The sequence below is a fragment of the Hyla sarda genome, chromosome 3 (genome assembly GCF_029499605.1).
Source record: "Hyla sarda isolate aHylSar1 chromosome 3, aHylSar1.hap1, whole genome shotgun sequence".
In the NCBI taxonomy this organism is placed as follows: Eukaryota; Metazoa; Chordata; class Amphibia; order Anura; family Hylidae; genus Hyla; species Hyla sarda.
The window spans coordinates 78,126,505-78,136,218 of NC_079191.1; the positions used below are offsets into that span (position 1 = coordinate 78,126,505).

The 9,714-nt window shown below is 43.8% G+C and overlaps 1 pseudogene; it reads right to left on the bottom strand.

Moving 5' to 3' along the window:
* Positions 1-5,339: 5,339 nt before the first annotated feature.
* Positions 5,340-5,545, bottom strand: LOC130363282 (U2 spliceosomal RNA; annotated as a pseudogene).
* Between the last annotated feature and the right edge of the window lie 4,169 nt (positions 5,546-9,714).

The window sequence follows — 9,714 nt, forward strand, 5'->3', positions numbered from 1 at the left end:
TCTGGAGGCGGCGGGTGTATGTATGATATGTGTATGCATGATGTGTGTGTATGTATGTATTATGTATGTGGGGGGGGGCGGAGGCGGCGTGTCTATGATGTGTGTATGTACTGTATGTATGAATGGTGTGTGTATGTACTGTATGTGGCAGTATTATATTCAGGAGGTACAGTGGGTGGCAGGATTATATTCAGGGGGTACAGTGGGAGGCAGTATTATATTCAGGTGGTATAGTGGGTGGCAGTATTATATTCAGGGGGTACAGTAGGTGGCAGTATTATATTCAGGGGGTACAGTGGGTTGCAGTATTGTGTGCAGGAGGTACAGTGGATGATATTTTTATATTCAGGGGGTACAGTGTGTGAAAGTATTATATTCAGGGGATACAGTGGGTGGCAGTATTATATTCAGGGGGTACAGTGGGTGGCAGTATTATATTCAGAGCGTACAGTAGGTGGCAGTATTATATGCAGGAGGTACAGTGGATGATAGTTTTATATGCAGGGGGTACAGTAGGTGGCAGTTTTATATTCAGGTGGAACAGTGGGTGGCAGTATTATATTCAGGGGGTACAGTGGGTGGCAGTATTATATTCAGGGGGAACAGTGGGTGGCAGTATTATATTCAGGGGGTACAGTGGGTGGCAGTATTATATTCAGGGGGTACAGTTGATGGTAGTTTTACATTCAGGAGGTACAGTATTTAGCAGAATAATAATGATTATTATCTTCATGGAGAGGATGAGTATCTACTGACATAGTGAGAACCTATGCTGTCCGGGCGTCAGACTCTGCAGAGAAGATGGAGCTGGAAGACGTCCTGACATCTGTGCCAGATGAAGAAGAAAAGAAAAGACAAAAGAGAAGACGTCACTCAGGTCACTGATATCATTGTGTATTTTCCTGACTGTCCTATCAGAGCTGGAGTTACTTGTAAGTTCCGCAGTGATGATGGGTGATGCTGTACCCTAATCTGTGGGTCTCCATCTGTTGCAAAACTACAACTCCTATAATGCCTGAGGCTCTCCAGACATGATGGGAGTTATAGCATTATAACAGCCTGAGAGTAACTGGAACCAAGGAGATTGGGTGATTGGTGGGGGTCCCAGCAGTTGGATCCCCTCCAGAAAAATGTGCTGCTTATTCTTAAATGTCTGTTTTGTCTGTCTGGCCCTGTCTGTTAGTCACTTATATAGTTGTGTATTCTCCTGACTGTGTCCCATCAGTGCTGTAGTCACTGATATCTTTGTGCGGCCGAGTAAGGGGTCGTCCGGGATTGGGGAAGCGGGTTGTCAGGTGGTCGGGGGTCCCAAGGCAATTTTTTCTAGCTACGTCCCTGGATAGGGGATAAGATGTATGATCGCAGGGGTCCCACCGCTGGGGACCCCTGGGATCTCTGTGCAGCCTCCCGGCATTCTGTGCCGGGCATTGCCTCCGAGACAGGGACGTGACGTCACGGGCACGCCCCTAGTTATGTCATGCCATGCCCCCTCCATTCATGTCTATGGGAGGAGGCGTGACAGCCATCACGCCCCCTCCCAGAGACATGAATGGAGGGGGTGTGGAGTGACCGTGACATCCCCGTCTCGGAGGCAGCGCCTGGCAAAGAATGCCAGGGACTGCACCGAGATTGTGGGGCAGGACCACTGCGATCATACATCTTATACCCTATCCTTTGGATAGGGAATAAGATGTATAAAGCCAGAATACCCCTTTAAACTTAACAAAGACAACTGTAGTGAATTTAGAATATATCAATAGAATATATCAATAATAAATCATTAAAATCCATGCTGAATTATTTGCTATTCTCTGCATATTTTTTATTCTATATGATGTTATGGGTTCTGGCATCAGAAATGACAAATGCTACAGTATATCCTTTGATATTTCTGAATTTGATTCCATAGCTCAATATCTTTTTTTTTTTTTTTAGGATAAAATGTTTTGTATACTCTTGGGTGCACTTTTTCAACACTAGTCTTGACTTTTGGGGACGAGGCGCTAGGGGTTGGCCACATATAACCAAGGCTTCCACTGAGTGATAAACCACTTGAAACAGTTGGATATGAATATACTAAATGAAGTTATGGATTTTGGCAGAGGAAATTACAAATGGTACAATATAGTATTTGCAATTTGTGAATTTGATCTCATAGCATACTATTAAAGGGATACTCCGGTGAAAAACTTTTTTTTTTTTTAAATCAACTGGTGCCAGAAAGTTAAACAGATTTGTAAATTACTTCTATTAAAAAATCTTAATCCTTCCTGTACTTATTAGCTGCTGAATACTACAGTGGAAATTATTTTCTTTTTAAAACACAGAACTGTCTGCTGACATCACGAGCACAGTTCTCTCTGCTGACTTTTCTGTCCATTTTATGAACTGTCCAGGACAGCATATGTTTGCTATGGGGATTTCCTTTTACCCTGGACAGTTCGTAAATTGGACAGAGATGTCAGCAGAGAGCACTGTGCTCATGATGTCAGCAGACTGCTCTGTGTTTCAAACGGAAAAGAATTTCCACTGTAATATTCAGCAGCTAATAAGTACAGGAAGGATTAAGATTTTTTAATAGAAGTAATTTACAAATCTGTTTAACTTTCTGGCACCAGTTGATTTAAAAAAGAAAAGTTTTTCACCGGAGTACCCCTTTAAAGCTTAAAGGGGTTGTCTAGGAATAGAAAAACTGAGCTAGTTTCTTTCAAAAACAGCTCCACGTCTGTCCCCAGTTTGTGTGTGGTATTACAACTTGGCTCCATTCACTTCAAAGGAACTGAGCTGCAGAACCACACCCAACATGGAGCGATTTTTCAAAGAAATTTGCTCTGTTTTTCTATTCCTAGTTAACTTTAATTTTTTTTCTTTCAGGTAATCTGTCCTATATACTTTAGGATAGGGCTTCTCCAACTTTTTCGACTGGGACCTCACAGAACAGATCAAAGTCATGTCTGGGCTTCATAATCTGTGAAATGCATGGAAAATTTAAAAAAATAGCACAGCCTACCTCTTATTTGTCTCTAAAATTCTATATAGCATTAAATGAAATGTAAAATGAGTGAATAGTGGGGCTTAAACAAAGATTGTTGCTCCCAGAGATAGGACTGTGTAGCTCTGACTCACTCTAAGAGTAGGGTCACACGTGGCATATTTTTTTACTCATTGAAGTCAATGGGTAGCAAAATATGCAGCTGATTTAGCTCTCCATTGATTTTAATGGGAAGGAAAATATTCAGCAGTAAAAATATGCCTACCCTTAAGTGAAACTGCCTACTAAGTAGTGCCTCACAAACAACTAGGAGGCACCTTACTGGTTAAATCTGTGTAGCAGGTTGAGAAGCACTGGTTTGTGGTGCACTACATTTATATCCTAGGGTAGAGTATCAGGAACAGCAACATGTAAGGCTGCATTCACATCACAGTTAGTCACTATGGCTGCCGGGTCTGGCTGGGAAATGTCAAAACCAGACTCTCCCGTATCTCAGCCGGACCGGCGCCAAATCTCATTCACTTAAATGAGCCAAATGGAGTCAGACAGTGACTTTGGTCAGTTCATTTTTGCCCCATATCCGGTTTTGTGACTGGACTTCAAATCGTAGCACACGCCCCCTTCCCATAGACTTTCGTTGAGAGGGCGGGCGTGACGTCACGATGGGTGGCCCTGAACACGGATGCACGCACACAGCGTCCGGAACAATAAACTTCCGGACGCTGGGGAGCGGAGCTTCCGTTGCAGGGCAGCGGAGTACCCCTTTAAGTCCAGTCACAAAACTGGATACGGGGCAAAAATTAGCCGACCTGAGTCATTGTCTGACTCCGAGATTATGCACTGGTCCATCTGGCATACGAGAACGTCCGGTTTTGACATTTCCCAGCCGGACCTGGCAGCTGTAGTGACTAACCGTGATGTGAATGCAGCCTTACAGAGGCAGATAATGCCCTTGAATGCAGGGTGATCCTTACTTATCTGTACTGTCTATACAGTCAAGACCACCTGGGCAACACTGCAGTGGAATATAATTTGCCCTGGTCTGTACTAGTCTGTACTCGTGAGATACGGACACTAGGGAGCTCCCATGGCTACCAGAGTTCAGTTGTTAGAACCTAGAGTGGCCGCTGAGTCACATGGGTGAGGACATTCGTCTTTCTCCTTACAGGGATAGAGGCCAAACTAAACACCTGTGGTGGTTTCTCCAACCAACTGACCTACTGGCAGCAGAGTGGACCAGCCCTGCTAGATATCCCAATTTCATCAGGAGAATCAATCCTCCATAAGGAGGGTTGTCATAAAAGTAAACAAGAAATGAAGGGGACTAATAACATCTATATAGGTACCGATCCTCTCATAATCTTTACATTATCCACTCAGTCACATACTTCATTTAACTTTGGGTCTAGGGTGCTTTCTGAGACTGTCTTGCTTATGACACCTTCCACTGGGACAGAAAATTACCAAAAGAATAAAGAACTCCATTCCATTTTTCAGATAAGCACACAGTCACCCTTAAACATGTAACAGTTAGCACAAGCACACTTCATGTTAAATTACTGTCATGGAATGAGGTGGGCTTTCTATTAAAGATATTTTACACAGTCATGATCTTTTTCCCAAAGATCTGATGGTGCAGGGACACTGAGGGATTGTTGAGAGATTCATTGGAATCTTGTCACAAGGCTTCCCACATTTCCAGTTCAATTTTTTTTTAATAGCCGAGGCAAGTGCTCTCTATCACCCAAAGTGCAAGAAAAAGTGCAACGTGTCACACAAAAAAATACGTGCACAAAGGATGTGGTCTATCGCTAAGCCCTTCTCCGACAGGAGAGAGGCCCCCCAACAAACCTACCCTTCACCTCCGGGCCAAAAGGCATCTGCAAGGATCCAGGTTTGATGCCCCTTTTCGCTGAAGTTACTAAGGAGCCGAAAATGCTCCTGGCTTCAACCTAGGCGTTAGCCGAGGAGCCGTATACTGGTGGCATCTTGACCAAAGCCAGGGGTTGCAGGGAGGTGAGGAACCTAATGGCCACTCACTCCTCCCCTCGACCACCAGGAGGGACGCTCTGAAGGGCTACCGCATCCTGACAATCATGTGTACAAATAAAGACACAAATGTGGCACAGTGACAAACAAAAAAAATTATAAATAAGTGGACGAGTGCAGATATACTGCCCAGTCATCAGGCCGGATCTATAAAAATTGCCCTGATCCTAGCCAGAAGGCCGGGATTCCAAGGGTGAGTGCCAAAGGTGAAGAATAATGGTGCAGTGCTTTCACTCAGTGAGTTATAAAACCCAGTGAGTTTCGGCACCTCAGGGTCACCACTTCCCCGATGCACAGAAGTACCTCGGCTCTACACCCCTCTACCTCATGGCGAGACCCGGAGGAAACAGGTCACATCAGGGCAGCCGTCGAGCTGATTCCTCAGAACCAGCCCTGGACGCCCCGGTACACCTGCTCCCTCCATCCTACATCAATGACCAGAGACTAAACCCCTGATAAGAACAGATACTACACTTGATCTTAGCCAAAGGGCCGAGAAGCGATTCCAGATCAATGCAAATAATACTTTGTTTAGGAGGTCCACCCTGGCTGTACTAGCTATAATTGAGCTATGCCTTACACCTGCCTTTCCTCCCGTCTAAGTATATGCCACTGTGGAGTCACCCTGATTCCCCTCAAGAGTGCTCATTTGACATGAGAAGGGCCTTTTATTGACAAATGATCTTATGGATATTCCTAGGAAAGCCTGGGCTTCCTCTCAGGATATTATGCCCCGATTTGAATTGCCTCCCTCCCACATGCTCCCACAAGTTCTTTCTTTCTGTAGTTCAAGATAATGTCATCGGCATAAGGAAGCTTCAACCCATAAGCTAGATGATATCATTAGCTCAAGCCCTCCTAACACTTCCATTTCTCTGCTGTATCATGTGGTCCGAGATTTTTTCTTAATGGTTACTTCAGACAAATTATTTTCTGATCTCAAAAATCGCACTTTGGAGTACCAGACAGCTCTTGATTGAGGGCAAAAAACTTGTATTGCGGAGTTAAGTACACCACACAGGCATGCCCTCCCTCCCCCCCCCCCCCCCCCTTGCCACCAATTGCAGGGCCATCATCCGGACTGTGTTTAGCTTCATCTTGGGCAAAATGGACAGAGTTAAACGGACTGTTATGTACACGGAGCCCAGCAAGGGTGGGAAGGGAGTCCCTGATATCCCCAATCTGATTCGGGCTTCTTTTGCATGTTTCAGCGTGCAGATAACTTTGGTCGAAAAGAAAGGCTCCACGGGCAGGTCCATGTGCTCCCTGTTTCTCCTGCCCCACTGAAAGAGGATCGGCTGGGACTAGTGGGACACTCCCTGGTTCTATAGGGATGTTGTCTGGTTCATAGGGGAACACTAAGTGGAGGGACTCAAGCCTGACCTGTGGAAGTCTAAGTCTGTTTACAAGCTCATCAGAGCTCAGGGCTTGCTGGAGCTCGTTATAGGGCTCCCTAAGGCCACTGCAGAGACTGTTTGGGACAATGTAGCCTCTGCAAGGCTAACCAATGGACGCAAGGACTTGTCATGGATGGTCCACAGCTGGCTTAGAGACTATTCCATCTTGGAATGTCTGGATGTCGATGAAGAAGAGGATTAATACCCCTTGGCTTCCCCTACCTCCTCATTCCTTTGTCCAGTAGTTTGACCCTGTGATCCGCCCTCCCCCTACCCCCCAGCGCAGGCAAAACAATGTTTTGGCAAATAAAAAACCTTTATTATAGATCATTAAATGGAGGCAGGTATTTACAGTATGGTACAGCCTAGAAGAACTACAGTGCATGTTGAGGGCCTTGCACCTTCCAACTAATTGGGGAAAGCTATTAGTTTTCTCTCTCATCTTTGCCGTTTGAACTGTTCTAAGATGCCACCCAGTTGTCTCTGATGACAGATGTGATGTACGTTATTGCTACTAGACTCGCATTTATTGGATGACTCCATTATATATATTGTTATGTTTTTGATGTGGTTGGGTTGTTATATCAACTTATCGACTCAGTGACTTATATGGGAGATATATGTCGCTGGGACTGTTTTGAATTTGTTGTGATTTTGCACTTTCTGCACTTTGTTCTTTTTTATTTGTTTGGGTGCTATGCCTAGTGCCTTGTCTACAATTTTTTTCATTTTGCTTATGTCTGAAAAAAAAAAAGGTTGAAAACTCATTAAAATATGTAAAAAAAAAAATTTAAAAAAACTTGGTGGTGTCGACACAGAACTATTAAAATATAACGTTAATCAAACCGAATTGTTGATTTTCGGTCACTGCATATACCAGAAAATATTTAAGTTTATCAATTGGGTATTGTTGTAATCAGAATAAAAGTGCACTGCTTGGAAATGAGCCTCCCTCCCAAAATAAGTTACAAAATGGTATTGTTATAAATTGCGTAATGTCATAACAAAGTACAATTGGTGGCACAAAAACAAGCCCTCATAGGGGTCTGTAGGTGAAAAATTTTAAGTTATGGCTATTACAAGATGAGAAGGGAAAAAAGCAAAAATAAAAAAGGGTCACAACAAATATTGATTTCCTTATAACAGTTTAATTCTTAACGTAACATATTTTTTTCTCATTTCTTTCTCTATATTGTGTGGTAATTTAATTTCTGTTTCCACAGCCCTAGCTTACATGACTCATTTATTTCAATCTGCTCAACCTTTAGCCTTGCAATTGCCTCTTTTTGCCATTTAATTGTTTTTATTTTAAACAGCAAAGGATAATGGAAAATGGGGCATAATATGTATATTCTGTGTTCTGCAGTTGTCTCTCCTATTGATGGAACTGAGAAACACTCAGCTAATTGAAAAATACAATCAAGAAAGACTATGAAGCTGATCTACAGAACATAAGAAGAAATATAACCAGCTTTTTAGAATCTGGATAGCACTGCCATTGTTGCCAGGTATGTGTCTGCTGCTAGCTCCACCCATGTTACTACTGTAATGTTAAATACGTTGCTAGCTCAACCCACAGTTCCTCAGACTCTATAGACCTAGAACTTTTGTTTTTGTGCAGGCCTGCTCCTTGGTTGGGGAGGACAATGACAGATGCAGCAGGAATGAGGAAGTGCAGAGACAAGATTGGGTTATTTGGTTTGGGGGATGGAGGGGGGATTCAGATCTGTCAAAAGGGTTCAGAATTTTTTATTCTAATAATGACTGTATGTTTTTGCTGTCAGTTCAACGTTTCGTTCAATTTTTTTTCATTATAAGAATTTTTTTAAAGGAGATGTGTCAAGACGAAAACGTATCCCCTATCCTGCGGATCCCCTGAGCGAGGCCCCGGCGCTCCCCGATAGGTTGTCCTATAGAGATATATGGAGGAGGTGTGGCAACCTCTGCTTTGTGCACCATGCAGGAGATCGCGGGGGGTCCCAGAGGTGTGACCCCCATGATCTAATACTTATGCTGTAAGAACCTATAGGGTTAAAAGGTTCTGATGGGTTCTTTGTAATTTTTTTGTTGCTGGGTTACGCCCGGCTGTCTGACTGGTCAGCTGACCTTGATTGGAGAACCTGTTCTGGCTCCATATAAGCTGGCAGTCTACTCCCAGTCAGTGCTTTCTATAGAGCTCAGTTTGTACTCTTGCTAGCTGTCATCTGTATTTGTTATATCTGGATTTTTGAACTTTGGCTCCTCTCTCTGACTATTCTCTCTGGTATTAGCAATTTTGCACTGTGACATCTCCTGGCTTCAGACGCGGATAGTTGACATTAGACTTACTGTGTGAGTCTTTGTCATTGTTGTTTATCATTTTTGACAAATACGCCCCTCACGTATATAGGAAGCCCCTCACGTATATACTGTCTTCATGGTTGTTGACCTGTTATTTAGGACAGGTACGCAAGTAGGCAGGGACAGGGGGAGTGGACGAGAATAATGTGCACTCCTTCCCTGTCCATTCCTGACATTATAGCAAGCCCATATACCTACAATTGCTCTGTTTCTGCATTATGGATGCAATGTCTGCTTTGGTGGAGCAAATGCAGGGCTTGACTCAGTTAGTCCAGGATTTAGCTGAGAAGGTACAGCAGCAAGAGTCTTCTCAACCTCAGTCTAAAATAAACCAGGACTTGACTGAGAGACTTGAACATCAAGAGCAGCTGAATCAGAGCTTGCTAGCCAGAATTCGGGAGCTGGAGTCTGCCCGAACTCAAATGTCATCTGTTTCTGCTTCCGCTCCTGTGGATAGTTGACATTGTGTGAGTTTTTAGATTTTCTTTGTTAGTCTGTCAGTTATCCTACTGTCCCCGGACCTAAGTCTGTGTCATTGTAGTTTATTGTTTTGACAAAAACGCCCCTCACGTATATAGGAAGGCACTGTCTTCGTGGTTGTGGACCTGTTATTTAGGACAGGTACGCAAGTAGGCAGGGACAGGGGGGAATGGGCGAGAATAGTGTGCATTCCTTCCCTGTCCATTCCTGACATATGCCCTATTCTGCGGATAGGGGATACTTTTTTAGACTTCTCCTTTAAAGCGGTACTCTGCCCCTAGACATATTATCCCCTATCCAAAGGACTCCCAGTGAACCCACAGTGATCAAACATCTTATCTCCTATCCTTTGGATGGGGGATAAGATGTGTAAGGGTGGAGTACCCCTTTCATGCTAATGCCCTCCTACTGTTCCTTCCCATGATCCTGCTGGATAAGTTTTTTTTTTTTTTTTTT